The sequence below is a fragment of the Vulpes vulpes genome, chromosome 2 (assembly GCF_048418805.1).
Source record: "Vulpes vulpes isolate BD-2025 chromosome 2, VulVul3, whole genome shotgun sequence".
Lineage (NCBI taxonomy): Eukaryota > Metazoa > Chordata > Mammalia > Carnivora > Canidae > Vulpes > Vulpes vulpes.
Window position 1 is genome coordinate 42,812,958 of NC_132781.1, and position 15,003 is coordinate 42,827,960.

Genomic DNA, 15,003 nt, shown 5'->3' on the forward strand with positions numbered 1-15,003 from the left:
GACTTGCAAATGTTTTCTCCCATTCTGTGTCTTTTTTTTTTTTTTTTTTAAAGTAAGCTCCATGGAGCCCCTGAATGGCTCAGTGAAGCGTCTGCCTTTGGCTCACGTCACGATCCCAGGATCAAGCTCCACATCAGGCTCTCTGCTCTCTCTGCCTGCCACTATGCCTACTCGTCCTCTGTCAAATAAATTAATAAAATCTTTAAAAAATAAAGAAAAAAAAGTAAAGTAAGCTCCATGCCCAACATAGGGCTCAAATTCACAACCCTGAGATCAAAAGTCACATGCTCTACCAACTGAGCCAGCCAGGCACCCCATCTCTTGTTTTTTCATTTAGTATCTTTTACAGAGTAAAGGTTTAAAAATTTTTAAGATTTTATTTATTTACTCATGAGAGACACAGAGAGAGGCAGAGACATAGGCAGAGGAAGAAGCAGGCTCCCTGCAAGGAGCCCAATGTGGAACTCGATCTTGGATCCTGGGATCACCTGAGCCCAAGGCAGATGCTCAACCACAGAGCCACCCAGGTATCCCAGGAAGTTTTAAATTTTGATGAAGTTCAATTTATCAACTTTTTTCAATTTTATGGATCTTGTTTTTGGTTTGTATCTAAGACCTCTTTACCTAACTCAAGGTAACAAAGATTTTTTTTTTTTTTTTAATTTTTATTTATGATAGTCACACACAGAGAGAGAGAGAGAGGCAGAGACACAGGCAGAGGGAGAAGCAGGCTCCATGCACCGGGAGCCCGACGTGGGATTCGATGCCAGGTCTCCAGGATCGCGCCCTGGGCCAAAGGCAGGCGCCAAACCGCTGCGCCACCCAGGGATCCCTTCTCCTGTTTTATTTCAAATATTTTATAGTTTTCCATTTTACATTTAGGTCTATGATCAATTTTAAGTTAATTTTTACAAATGGTATGAAGTATAGGTTGGGTTACAGTTTTTCTTTCTTTTACTTATAGATATCCAGTTGTTCCAACAACTCATTGTTAAATCTATCTTTTCTCTTTTGATTTGCCTTTGTACCTTTGTAGAAAATCAAATGGCTATATTTAATAGTCTATTAAATATATGGTCTATTTCTGGACTTTCTATTTTTTCATTGATCTGTCAAACTATCCTTTTGCCAATATCATACTGTCGAACCTTTCAGTAAGTCTTGAAATCAGGCAGTATGAATCTTCCAACTTTGTCATCCTTTTTCAAAATTGTTTTGGCTGCCTTGGTCCCTTTGCCTTTCTACATAAATTTTACAATCAGCTGTCAAAGACTTTTTTTTTTTTTTAAGATTTTATTCATTTATTCATGAGAGAGAGAGAGAGAGAGAGAGAGAGGCAGAGACACAGGCAGAGGGAGAAGCAGGCTCCATGCAAGGAGCCCAACATGGGACTCGATCCCGGGACTCCAGGATCATGCCCTGGGTGGAAGGCAGGTACCAAACCGCTGAGCCACCCAGGGATCCCCTGTCAAAGACGTTTTAAACCTTCCCCAAAAGTGTCTAGTTTTAGGCGGGAATAAACTGCCTAGGATTACTTTTAACAAAGATGGAGCGTTGCAAGGGTTGAAAATCTTGTTTATTTTTTAAAATTCTGATTTTTTATTTGCACAGCTGCTCTGGGATTTCCTACAGTTGTGCAGAAGTTAAGAAAAATACTTCAGGGGTACCTGAGCATGAGAGAGAGAGAGCACATGAGCGTGCACAAGTGGGGGTGGAGGCGGTCAGAGGCAGAGGGAAAGGAGAGAATCCTCAAGCAGATACCACACTGAGTGCAGAGCCTGACACAGGGCTCAATCCCAGGACCTTAAGATCATGAGCTGAGCCAAAGTTGGAGGCTTGGGTATGCCGGGGTGGCTCAGCGGTTGAGTGCCTGCCTTTGGCTCAGGGCGTGATCCTGGAGTCCCAGTACTGAGTCCTGCATTGAGCTCCCTGCATGGAGCCTGCTTCTCCCTCTGCCTATGTCTCTACCTCTCTCTGTGTCTCTCATGAATAAATAAATAAAATCTTTTTTTTTTTTTAAATTTTTATTTATTTATGATAGTCATACAGAGAGAAAGAGAGAGGCAGAGACACAGGCGGAGGGAGAAGCAGGCTCCATGCACCGGGAGCCCGACGTGGGATTCGATCCCGGGTCTCCAGGATTGCGCCCTGGGCCAAAGGCAGGCGCCAAACCGCTGCGCCACCCAGGGATCCCAAATAAATAAAATCTTAAAAAAAAAAATCAAAACATGGGCAGCCCCGGTGGTTTAGCTAAGGTTTAGTGCTTCCTTCAGCCCAGGGTGTGATCCTGGAGATCTGGGATCGAGTCCCACGTCGGGCTCCCGGCATGGAGTCCGCTTCTCCCTCTGCCTGTCTCTCTCTTTGTGTCTCTAATAAATTAATAAATAATCTTTTTAAAAAAATAAAATAAAATAAAATAAAATAAAATAAAATAAAATAAAATAAAATAAAATAAAATAAAATAAAAAAATAAAATAAAATAAAACAAAACAAAACAAAACAAAACAAAACAAAAACGAAGTTGGAGGGCAGCCCCGGTGGCGCAGCGGTTTAACACCGCCTGCAGCCCGGGGTGTGATCCTGGAGACCCAGGATCCAGTCCCAGGTTGGGCTCCCTGCTTGGAGCCTGCTTCTCCCTCTGCCTGTGTCACTGCCTCTCTCTCTGTCTCTATGAATAAATTTAAAAAAAAAAAAAAAAACTTAAAAAAAAAAAAACCAAAGTTGGAGGCTTAAGCAACTGAACCACCCAGGCTTTCCAAACTTCTTGTATTTTACAAACAATGGTCCCTCTGCTGTCAGTAAACTTTCCTCATTCTTCATCTAATTCCTACTCACCCTTCATGTCTTTCCTGGAGGACATTCCTCCATCCACAAGTGTTTCTTGATCCCCCAAATATGCATCAAGGGTTAACATGTTCCTACTGTACCCTGAGGACCTCCAACATCACTCTAGATAAATAGGGGGGCCTGGGTGGCTCAGTCAGTTAAGTGCCTGACTCCTGGTTTTGGCTAAGGTCATGATATCAGGGTCGTGGGATCAAGCCCCATGCTGGGCTCAGCTTGTTGTCTACTAGAGATTATCTCCCTCCCCCTTTCCCTCTGCTCCCCCCCCACCTGCTTGCACATGCTCTCCCTAAAATGAACAGTCTTTTTTTTTTTTTTATTTTTTTATTTTATTTATGATAGGCACACAGTGAGAGAGAGAGAGAGGCAGAGACACAGGCAGAGGGAGAAGCAGGCTCCATGCACCGGGAGCCTGACGTGGGATTCGATCCCGGGTCTCCAGGATCGCGCCCTGGGCGAAAGGCAGGCGCCAAACCGCTGCGCCACCCAGGGATCCCATGAACAGTCTTTAAAACAAATAAATAATAAAACTTTAAACAAAAAAGAATTGCTTGTTATTTTTTGTGGGGTTTTTCTTTTAGTCCTTATCTTTTAGAGAAATATACAGAAGTATTAATTTATGAATCTGGGATTTGTTTAAAAATACCTTGGGTGGGTTAATCAGTAGGAGCAACATAGATAACACAAGATGGACACGAGTTGACAATTACTGTAACAGTGATAAGAATTCCTTATACCGATGTTTACTCTTGCTTTTATTTGAAATTTTCCATTATAAAGAGGTAAAAAGAAAACCTACCTACAGAATTAATTTTCTCTTTAACTTTAAATCTCCAAGGAAAGGGAGAAAAGGAGCGGTATGGGGAGTTAAGTCTTGAATCAAGTTGAGACCCTAGGGATGTCTGTGATTTCCAGCATTTGATTCTCCTGTCAAAGCCAGGCATCCTGTTTAATGTCAATATTTAAAATGTTTAGTAAAGTCAACCAACAACTTTAGATACTATGCATATTACTTCCTTTCATAAAACATGTTTTTCCTTTTATTTCAAAATCATAAACTACGAAAAAGCACCTAAATCATAGGAAACTGCCCTTCCAGGAAACAACAGCATGTGTATCTTTCACTTATCATTCAGTATATTTATTTCAGTGTTTTCAGTTCTTATATAACTGGTGAAAAAGCTACAGAGTAGCAGATGAGACAGTTGGCTTGAATTCCTAATCCCAACTCTGAACCAATCTGGCACTGGTTCAAAATTGTCCTGTGGTCTGCTGAGGTTCTAGTTTATAAAAAACATCTAGTTTCCAATCAGAGGCATTCAGTGGAATAGAATCCTTTCCCTCCTATATTTATAACTGACGTTGGAAAAAGGAATTTTCAGGGTACCTGGCTGGATCAGTCGGTAGAGCATGAGTCTCCTGATCTCAGGGTCATGACTTCAAGCTCCACACTGGGTGTGGAGCCTACTTAAGGAAGGGGAAGGGAAGGAAAAGGGAAAGGAGGGGCACCTGGGTGGCTCAGGGGTTAAGCATCTATCTGCCTTTGGCTCAGGTCGTGGTTCCCAGGGTCCTGGGATAAAGTCCCGCATCGGGCTCCTGTTGAGGAGCCTGCTTCTCTCTCTGCCTGTGTCTCTAATGAATAAATAAAATCTTAAAAAAAAAAAAAAAAAAAAGGAAAAGAAAATTTCACTGGGGAGCCCAGCTAGATCAATTGGTAGAGCAGCATGCAACTCAATCTTGGGGTCATGGGTTCAAGCCCCATGTTGGGTGGGTGTAGAAATTACTTAAATGAATAAATAAATGGGGCACCCGGGTGGTTCAGTGGTTGAGCATCTGCCTTCCTCTCAGGTCATGAACCGGGGGTCTTGGGATTGAGTCCTAAATCAGGCTCTTCAAAGGGAGCCTGCTTCTCCCTCTGCCTCTGTGTCTCTCATGGATAAAAAATAAAATAAAATAAAACTTTATTTTTAATTTTTTTTAAAGATTTTATTTATTCATGAGAGAGAGAGAGGCAGAGACACAGGCAGAGTCGGAGAAAGAGGCTCCAAGCAGGGAGCCCGACGCGGGACTCGATCCCAGGTCTCCAGGATCATTCCCTGGGCTGAAGGCGGCGCTAAACCGCTGAGCCACCGGGGCTGCCCTATTTTTTAATTTTTTTATTGTAGTTCGATTTGCCAACACATAGTATAACACCCAGTACTCATCCCATCATCAAGTGCCCATCACCCAGTCACTCCATCCCCCCGCCCACCTCCCCTTACACTACCCCTTATTCTTTTCCCAGACTTAGGAGTCTCTCATGTTTTGTCACCCTCTCTAATTTTTCCCACTCATCTTCCCTCCTTTCCCCTATAATCCCTTTAAATTAAACCTTAAAAAAATGGAAAAATAAGGAAAAGTATTAGCACTGTCTAAATTACTACCATAGAAAAGATACCTAGTACCACATTCCCATAACGCCAATCCCTCCAGATGATGTGAATAGCATACAAAGCAGCTGGAACACAGACTCACAGGGTAATCACACTGACTTAATTATTTATACTCTAATGATATCTAGATCTAGATCTGTATCTCCACTCTAAACCTTTCTACTAAACTCAAGACCCAAATATCTAGAAGTTTGTTTTTTTTAAGATTTTATTTATTTATTCATGAGAGACACAGAGAGAGAGAGAGAGAGAGAGAGAGAGAGAGAGAGAGAGGTAGAGACACAGGCAGAGGGAGAAGCAGGCTCCATGCAGGGAGCCTGATGTGGGACTCGATCCTGGGACTCCAGGATCATGCCCTGGGCCGAAGGCAGGCCCAAACCAGGGATCCCCAAATATCCAGAAGTTTATTGGACATTTGCTCCTGGATTTTCCTGACACCTCAAATCTAATATACCTAAATCAAATTCATTTTCCCTCAAATGTAACACTGTCTTACCCCTGTATAACCTACCTTAGTTAATGACCTCGCCATTTATTTAGTTGCCCAAGCAAGCAAATTCAAATCCATCTTTGACGACTCCTTCTCCCTTACACATTCCCCAACATAATAAAGTCAGTAAGATCCTTCTGGTCAGTCTCCTAAAAAGCTCTTTAACCTGTTTACAATTCACCATTACCACTGTAATTGAGATCTTCAAGATCTCTAAAGTGATCATCACACCAAGTCTCATAACCAATTAGTCTCCCTGCAGCCAATTTCACCCTTTAAAATCTAACTTCCACACTGCCAACAGTGTTACTTTTCTTAAACAGTGATCTGAATGTGTTCCTTACCTGACTAAAAACTCTCCTGTAACTCCCTAGCATCTACAAAACAAAATTCAGACCCCTCACCAAGGCCATTCACAATCCGGTATCTTTCACCTCTCTTCATTCCATTCCTTCCTCATGCTCCATGATCTAGCCACATTAAACCACTGGCCCACAGGTCCATACTCCTATACCTCAGTGCCCTTATGCAAGCTGTTCTCCATATTTTGAAACACTATCCTCTCTAATCCTTTTTTTGTTGAAGCAGCCAAATTGTATTCATCCTCTAAAACCCAACTAACCCTGAGGTGCCTGGGCAGCTCAGTCTATTGAGCACCTGACTCCTGGTTTCGCCTCAGGTCATGATCTCAAGGTCATGAAACTGAACCCCGCAGAGGGTTCCCCACTCAGTATGGAGTCTGCCTGAGATTCCCATAAAGCTCCCTCTCCTTCTGCCCTTCCCATGCTTTCTCTCTCAAATAAATAAACAAGTAAATCTCTAAAAATTAAACAAATAAATAAGACCCAACTCGGGACGCCTGGGTGGCTCAGCGGTTAAGCGTCTGCCTTCAGCTCAGGGAGTGATCCTGGGGTCCTGGGATCGAGTCCTGCATCAGGCTCCCTGAACCGAGCCTGCTTCTCCTCCCTCTGCCTTTGTCTCTGCCTCTCTCTCTGTGTCTCTTGTGGATAAATAAATAAAATCTTAAAAGATAATAATAATAAGACCCAAGTCTTTCTCTAGGAAGCTTTTTTCAACCATCCCATCCTCCCACCAGTGGTCCCACAGTACTTAGTGCAAATCTCTAGGATAGCACTTACTATGCTAATTCATAATCATTTATGCATTAGTCTCTAATTAAAATGTGCACTCTTGGGGTGCCTGGCTGGCTCAGTTGGTAGAACATGTGACTAGATCTCAGAGTTGTGAGTGTGAGCCCCAGATTGTATGTAGAGATTACTAAAGAAAATAAACAGGGGGCCCTGGGTGTTGCAGTCAGTTAAGCACTGGACTCTTAGTTTCAGCTCAGATCATGATCTTGGAGTGGAGAGATAGAGCCCTGGATAGGACTTTGCACTCAGTGCAAAGTCAGGACACATTCTCCCTCTGCCTCTTCCCTACTGCATGCTCGCTCACTCGCTCTCTCTCAAATAAATAATCTTTTTAAATTAAAAGAAAATAAACACACACATTAATTAACCAATTAAAATATTTTTTTTAAAACGTGTGCTTTTTAGGGGCACCTGCCTGGCTCAGTTGGTAGAGCATGCGACGCTTGATCTTGGTTGTCATGAGTTCAAGCCCCACGATGAGTCTCTAAGATTCATCCTTACAAACAAGAATTATTCATATTTTTAATTCCAGTGCCTAGCACAATGCCTAACACTCAGTAGACACTTAAATGTCTGCTGAATTTGATTGCTGAAAGGATCAATTCCAACATTTTTTAATGAGACCAGAGACCGGGATCCCTGGGTGGCGCAGCGGTTTAGCGCCTGCCTTTGGCCCAGGGCCTGATCCTGGAGACCCGGGATCGAATCCCACGTCGGGCTCCCGGTGCATGGAGCCTGCTTCTCCCTCCACCTGTGCCTCTGCCTCTCTCTCTCTCTCTCTCTCTCTCTCTCTCTCTCTCTGTGACTATCATAAAAAAATATATTTTATTTTTTTTTAATTTTTATTTATTTATGATAGTCACACAGTGAGAGAGAGAGGCAGAGACACAGGCAGAGGGAGAAGCAGGCTCCATGCACCGGGAGCCCGACGTGGGATTCGATCCCGGGTCTCCAGGATCAGGCCCTGGGCCAAAGGCAGGCGCTAAACCGCTGCGCCACCCAGGGATCCCAAAAAAAATTTTTTTTAAAAGAGACCAGAGAGAGACCAAAAAGCTTAAGACATTCAAACCTGGTTTTGGTTTATTGGTGAAAAGAAGAGACACCACACAAATTCATGCTATTTCCACTTTTCATATTTTTCCCTACTAGCTTCAGGGTTAGTAGCCAGAAACTTAGTAACTAAGTTTATTAAACCACTCTTTAAATGACCTATATTTTCCCATGAAACAGTACAATACAATGCTATACTAAACCACCATTTTATAACTGAACCTTAAATCTAGTAACTTATTGCCCTCCTTGTATTAAATGCATTTTTAAAGGTGCCTGAGTGACTCAGTTAAGTATATGACTCTTGGTCTCAGTTCAGGTCTTGATCCACGTAGTGAGTTTAAGCCCCACACTGGGCTCCACACTGGGCACGAAGCCTACTTCATTTATTTTTATTTAAGATTTTTTTTTTAATTTAAGATTTTATTTATTTATTCATGAGAGACAGAGACAGAGAGAGAGGCAGAGACATAGGCAGAGGAAGAAGCAGGCTCCACGCAAGGAGCCTGATGCAGGGCTCGATCCCGGGATCACGACCTGAGCCGGAGGCAGACGCCCAACCGCTGAGTCACACAGGTGTCCCAAAGCCTACTTTTAAAATAAATAAATAAATAAATAAATAAATGCATTTTTAGGGGCACCTACCTGGCTCGGATGGAAGGGCATGGGATTCCTGACCTTGGGGTCATGAGTTTGAGCCCCATACTGGGGTACAGATACTACTTAAATAAATAAAACTTTTTTTTAATAAATAAAACTTTAAAAAATATACAAAACAAAAATAAATGCATTTTTTAAAAGATTTTTTTTTTTAAGATTTTATTTATTTATTCATGATAGACATAGAGAAAGAGAGAGAGAGAGGCAGAGAAACAGGCAGAAGCAGGCTCCATGCAGGGAGCCCGATGTGGGACCCGATCCTGGGTCTCCAGGATCAGGCCCTGGGCTGAAGGTGGTGCTAAACCGCTGAGCCACCAGGGTTACCCTAACTTTTTGAGACAGAGATAGCACAAGCAGGGAGAAGGGGAGAAGGAGAACCAGACTCCCTACTGAGCAAGGAGCCCTACAGTACAGGGCTGGATCCCAGGACCCCAGAATCATGACCTGAGTCAAAGGCAGATGCTTAACCAACAGTCACTCAGGTGCCCCCTAAATGCATTTTTAATAAAGAAAATTTAGCATTTTTCCTCTTGAGTTGTATTTCCTGTCACTCTAAGCTACAAAGCTCTAAAAGGGGCATAATCAAAAAATAATAAAATAAATTTTTAAAAAGGGGGCATAATCAAGACTTGATAGTGAAAAGACAGAAATAGATATTAAACACTTCTCTGCTGAGAAAGCATTCACCTCTCATCATTAGTACAGTGACTTCACACTTATCCCCACTCTGGTCAGCTGTGAAGCTTCAACCCTTCCCCTGGCCACTTTGCTTCTCACACTACTCTCACTTCCCACTTTATTATATTAGTATCATCTTTTTAGAGTTCCTATTACATTTTAGGAGTTGAAACCCAAGAATCAGGCTCATGTCTTCTGAAAATGTTCTAAGCTTCCTGTCCTGCTCTGCTGCATTATACAATGCTACTCTGCCAAAGTCTTAGCTCATTTCCTCCACCTCTTGTCCTGATATGGTGGTACACATCAATCATGCCCTCTCCCTTTCCATTTTCAGACTTTACTCTCTGCTTGGAATGCCCTATCTACCTTGTCCATCTATGAGCATCACACAGGTTATGCAAGGGGCCTTTACTGACAATACCTGCACCCAGACTTCCATCAACTCTCACAAGTTGTACCTCCCTCTAGTAGAGCACATACTGTATTTCATCAATTCTAAGACATACTGGGGATCCCTGGGTGGCGCAGCGGTTTGGCGCCTGCCTTTGGCCCAGGGCGCGATCTTGGAGACCCGGGATCGAATCCCACATCGGGCTCCCGGTGCATGGAGCCTGCTTCTCTCTCTCTCTCTCTCTCTCTCTTCTCTCTGTAACTATCATAAATAAATTTTAAAAAAATTTTTTTTAAAATTCTAAGACATACTGTTCTTCCCACATTTCTTTAAAAACAGGTTATATTTTACAACTGATGGCATGCCAGTCTCATTAGCAGCATTTCTTTCTTTCTTGTTAAAGTAACTGTGAGCTTTACAACCTGACACCACAGATTTGATGAAATAAGGTATTAGATTCTGTAGCAATTACTTTATATACTTCTTTTTCCTCCACTAAACTGTAAATTGAGAGAGCAAGGGCTACATTATAAACATCTCTGACAAGCATAGATTTAAGCACTCAACAAATACTAGTTAGATAGCATTTATTCAGCATTTGCTAAGTATTAAGTACTATCCTAAGCATTTTACTTGTACTAATACATTTAACCCTCAAACAACCCATGCAGTAAGTACAGTTATTACAGATGGAGACACTGAGGTTAAGAAACAAAGGTAAACTCATTCAAAGATTCACAAAGTTGCAGAAGATTTGAACTCACATTTGTGGATTATGATTTATACTGCTCGTTATCATTTTTCCATTCAGCAAATATTTTTTATTTAAGATTTATTTGCTTATTTGGGCAGCCCCGGTGCCGCAGCGGTTTGGCGCCGCCTGCAGCCCGGGGTGTGATCCTGGAGACCCTGGATCAAGTCCCACGTCAGGCTCTCTGCATGGAGCCTGCTTCTCCCTCTGCCTGTGTCTCTGCCTCTCACTCTCCCTCTGTGTCTCTGTAAATAAATAAATAAAATATTTTTAAAAAAAGGATTTATTTGCTTATCTGAGAGAGAGAAAACACACATAAGACAACTGGGGGAGGGGTAGAGGAAAAGAATCTGAAGCAGATTCCCCATCAAGTACCAGCCCAACATGGGCTGGATCTCACAATCCTGAAATCCTGACCTGAGCCAAAATCAGAGTCAAACGCTTAACTAACCAAGCCACCCAGGCAGGGCCCCCATTCAGTAAATATTTAAAGAGCAATTATTCTAGGGCCACTATGTACTGTGCTAAACACTGGTAAGCAAAACTGGGTCCTCAGAAGGCTACTCTGAATCATATATCCATTCTTGAATCCTTCACCCTCCAAACACCAGAATAACCTACAAATTCACTAAGTTAAATCTCTTTCCTCTTTACTTTTCCTTTTTAATGTCTTCCCTTATAACCCTCCCTTAAAGTTTTTAGCACTCTATCAAGAACCAAACATGACAAAAAACAACAAAAAAACCTTTGTGCTCAATTATTAGCAGCTGTGAAAGTATCACAAAGGACAATTCAGTTTAGGAATGGGTGGCAAGATCAAAAGGGCTCTAAAGGAACAAAGATTCTGTTCACAAGCAAATATTCAAAGTAAAAAAAGAGGTGAAAATGCTATAATTTTGTTATTTCTTAACATCATAATTTTGTTTTTAAATAGACTATTTTAAAAAGTTTTCCCCTGGGGCACCTGAGTGGCAGTTCAGTTGGTTAAGGATCCCACATTTGAACTCAGGGTTGTGAATTCAAGTTCCAAGTTGGGCACTGTAGTGGGTGTAGAGCCTGCTTAATTAATTAATTAGTTAATTAATTAATTAAATCCCAAGGCATGAGATTTTTTTAATTACTAATTTTATCAGAATAAAAATGAGTTAGTAACCATTAATTCCTTTTTAGCCCTTGCTTTCTCAGAGACTTATGAAAAGTCCTAACATTCCCACTTTGTTTTTATTGTTGTTAGAATATTTTACTTATTTAAAGATTTGAAAGAGAGAGAGCGTGCACATGCACAAGCGCGAGCAGCAGTGGCAGAGAGGGAGAGGAAGAATTCCAAGCAGACTCCATGCTGAGCACAGAGTTTGATGCAGGCTCCGTCTCAGGACCCTGAGATCATGACCTGAGCTGAAACCAAGAGTCCAATGCTTAACTGTGCCACCCAGGCACCCTTTACTTCCCCACTTATGACAGACTGCTCACATAACAGGTAATCAAAGCACTGACCATGCCCTTTCTCTCCCGCAGGGGAAGATTCTATTTGGTTCATCTACTACATAAAAATAACCACAAATAGGAAAAAAGAATAGAAAGGACAGGAAATTCTCTTCACAGCTGAACAAACCTCTATCATTTTAACATAACACAGACGGCATTATGGAATTATTTGAACCAATGGAAATTTCCAGTAGAAGGAAAAATACATTACCAAAATTAAAAACAAATATCCAATTATTAAAATAAAATAGGACAGCGAGGCCAGCTCTAACATTTTATACCTCTATTTCATCTTCTGTGTGGGAGTCAAAAACAGAATAAATTTGTATTCTGTAAAAGACCAATGAAAAGAGTAACAAGTGCTTTCGTTTTTAAATTATCCTTTAAAAAAAGAAGAATCGATGTTACGGATAATTACCGAGAGAACCAAGGAACTAGAGCAAAAACTTAAAGATGACCTATCACTGTGCATTTCCAGGAAAAAGAGGTAAAACAAGTTTTACCAGACAGAGAAGTTAAAGACACCTGGGGTTCATTTCCCCCATTCCTATAAAATAATTCACCGTTCTTTTTTTTTTTTTTTTAAATATTTTTTTTTAATTTTTTTAATTTATTTATGATAGTCACACAGAGAGAGAGAGGCAGAGACATAGGCAGAGGGAGAAGCAGGCTCCATGCACCGGGAGCCTGACGTGGGATTCGATCCCGGGTCTCCAGGATCGCGCCCTGGGCCAAAGGCAGGCGCCAAACCGCTGCGCCACCCAGGGATCCCTAATTCACCGTTCTTATCTGAGAATCTTTAAGGATCTAGTACAGCCACACCCCTACCCTTGCTCAGATGAAAGACAAATCACTAATTTCCAAAAGGCCTCTCCATTTCAAGCTTTCAATCAATCTTCATAGCCAGCAAAAGCTGAAGCATCCGTCTCCTTCTGTCCTTCTGAAAGAAGTTTCATCTCTTTCAAAAGCAGTGGCTAGAAAGCCATTTTCTCTCTCTAGAAGCACAAGGTTTAACTCTGTCCTCTGCTTTGTCTACCCTAAATAACAACAAGAATAACAACAAAGCCTCATGAGTGCTCCTTCAGCCTCTCAGAAAAGAACCAGCCACCTCCTGGCTCTTGCACAGCTGCTTCTGTCTTTCTCTGAAAGACACTCCACCCTGGAGGTTCCACAGGCAGAGTAACAAAAAGTGGAGCTGAAAAAGCTGCTACATGCTTATCTGAACTCCAAAATAGAGACAGGGCCCTCAAGCAACCAGAAACTCCCTAGCAAAAGAAAACTTTTTTACAATTTAAAAATAACAAATTGTATTTGCACATCCCCCTTTGTGCAGCCCTCCCAGCTTGTCTCAAACTAGTTGTCTCAACTCATAATAAAGCACATTAATACCAACTGTGTTATAAGACAAGGAACATGAGTAAGATATGTTCTGAAAGCATTTAACAGATTGGCCCCTCCATTCTCTATTTCCTTTCTCTTGAGTAAGGAGCTACACACCATTTGTAAAAATGCCCAAGAGTATTTTTCCTACACAAGTCTGATGGCTAATTAGTCACATCACAAACTGGTATTTTTGCACATGATCCACCGTGCCTACGTAGAACGCACATATGTGCCTACTGAGGTTTTACAAACAATATGCTTCGCCTTGACAAAGAAATCAATCATTCTACTAATAACGGCAAGGTCTAAAATCCAGTAATATCGTGGTAATGTAGTACCATCGGCATAGTATCTACAATTTACAACCTTCATCAACAATCTCAAGCACATACCTGATGCTTGCAATAGCCCACTGAAGCACCCCACATGTTTAGAGGTTCAGAAAGGTTAAGTGGGACCGGCCCAAGGTTATATCTATCAGCCTTATCAATGGTGGACGTGGTTTCGAGCCTGTCAGACTCTAAGCCCCCTAGCTTTTTCCCCTAGATCCCTCCCAGCTTTAAACAGAGGGCTCCCGACTCCCATCCTCCACCCAGAAAAGCCCATGACTCTGGGCGACCGGCCCTTCCCTGCCTGGATCAGAGTTAGCTTCTTCTGCTCCAGCAGGGCTTTCATCCTCCACCACCCTCCCCCCGCGACCATTCTCTGAAAGAAGCGGAAAGGGAGAGGCGACCGAAAGCTTCTGGGGGAAGGGATGATGACAAACGGAGAAGCGCGGGACACTGCCCTGCCGAGGGCTCCCTCCCTCTGCAGCACTCACCTCCTTCCCTCCGCCAAGCTGTCCAGCCCCGGCGCGGGCGATCCGGGCACCTATGCCCCAAATTCTCCCATCATCACCTCAAACTGTCCCTCCCCCACGCCCCTTCGCCTCCGACAGAGCCCCTCCCGCTCCGAGGTCGAGGCATCCTTCCACCAGGCCACCCCTCTTCTCTCTCGGCGTCCACCCCTCTTCCACCATCACTCACTGTCGGTGACTGGGCCCGGCCCTCATGGCTGCTCCGTAGCCGCCCGCCGCCGCCACCGCTGCTCCACGCCCCGGCCCCTCAGTAGCCGCCGCCGCCGTCGGGACTCGCCGGGAGCCGCTCATGCGCCTGCGCAGCCTGGAGTGCCGGGGCCCTCTATAGACTCCCGCGCCTGCGCAGCCCGCGCCGAGGCGTCTTCTTCAGTGCCTGATGCCCTGGACACCCACCCACCCCCACCCCCACCCCCACCCCCGGGTCTCAGGTGGATATGGCCGCTGGCCTCGAGGACTTGTTAGGCTTACAGGCTTTGGCGGCTGACCCTACGTCCAAGGCCTCTGGATTATCTTGCCTATGTTTACTAAGTGCCTGGGCCGAGATGCCCATAAAGAGCCATAGACATAATGACACTTTTAAGATTCTGGATCCTACTTACACTTAAAGCTCTGAATGCAGGTGCTCTGAGGTGACTGATAACGAACTTGGATATCTTTCAAGAAGACGATCACATCTAGAATGCATTGGGGCTAATTGTGTAAGAAGCAACTTTGACATCCCATTATACACTACTGGCCAGGAACTGAGTGCTCCGAAGCCCCGAGCATCTTGTCAAGGAGGTGACTGCATTTAAACCTCTTCTGGACACTGTTAAATTCAGTCTGTCTATCA

General features: G+C 43.2%; 1 protein-coding gene across 3 annotated transcripts in view; it reads right to left on the reverse strand.

The window, feature by feature from the left end:
• FAM222B (family with sequence similarity 222 member B) overlaps positions 1–14,485 on the reverse strand; it is a 76,406-nt gene extending 61,921 nt beyond the window's left edge. For 2 of the 3 annotated variants that reach the window (XM_026016121.2, XM_026016117.2), the window contains exon 1: positions 14,341–14,485. The gene's annotated coding sequence lies outside the window, so the exon portion shown is untranslated. Of the gene's footprint in view, positions 1–14,135 lie in introns of all 3 variants that reach the window. The other variant, XM_072747817.1, reaches the window with a different exon arrangement.
• Between the last annotated feature and the right edge of the window lie 518 nt (positions 14,486–15,003).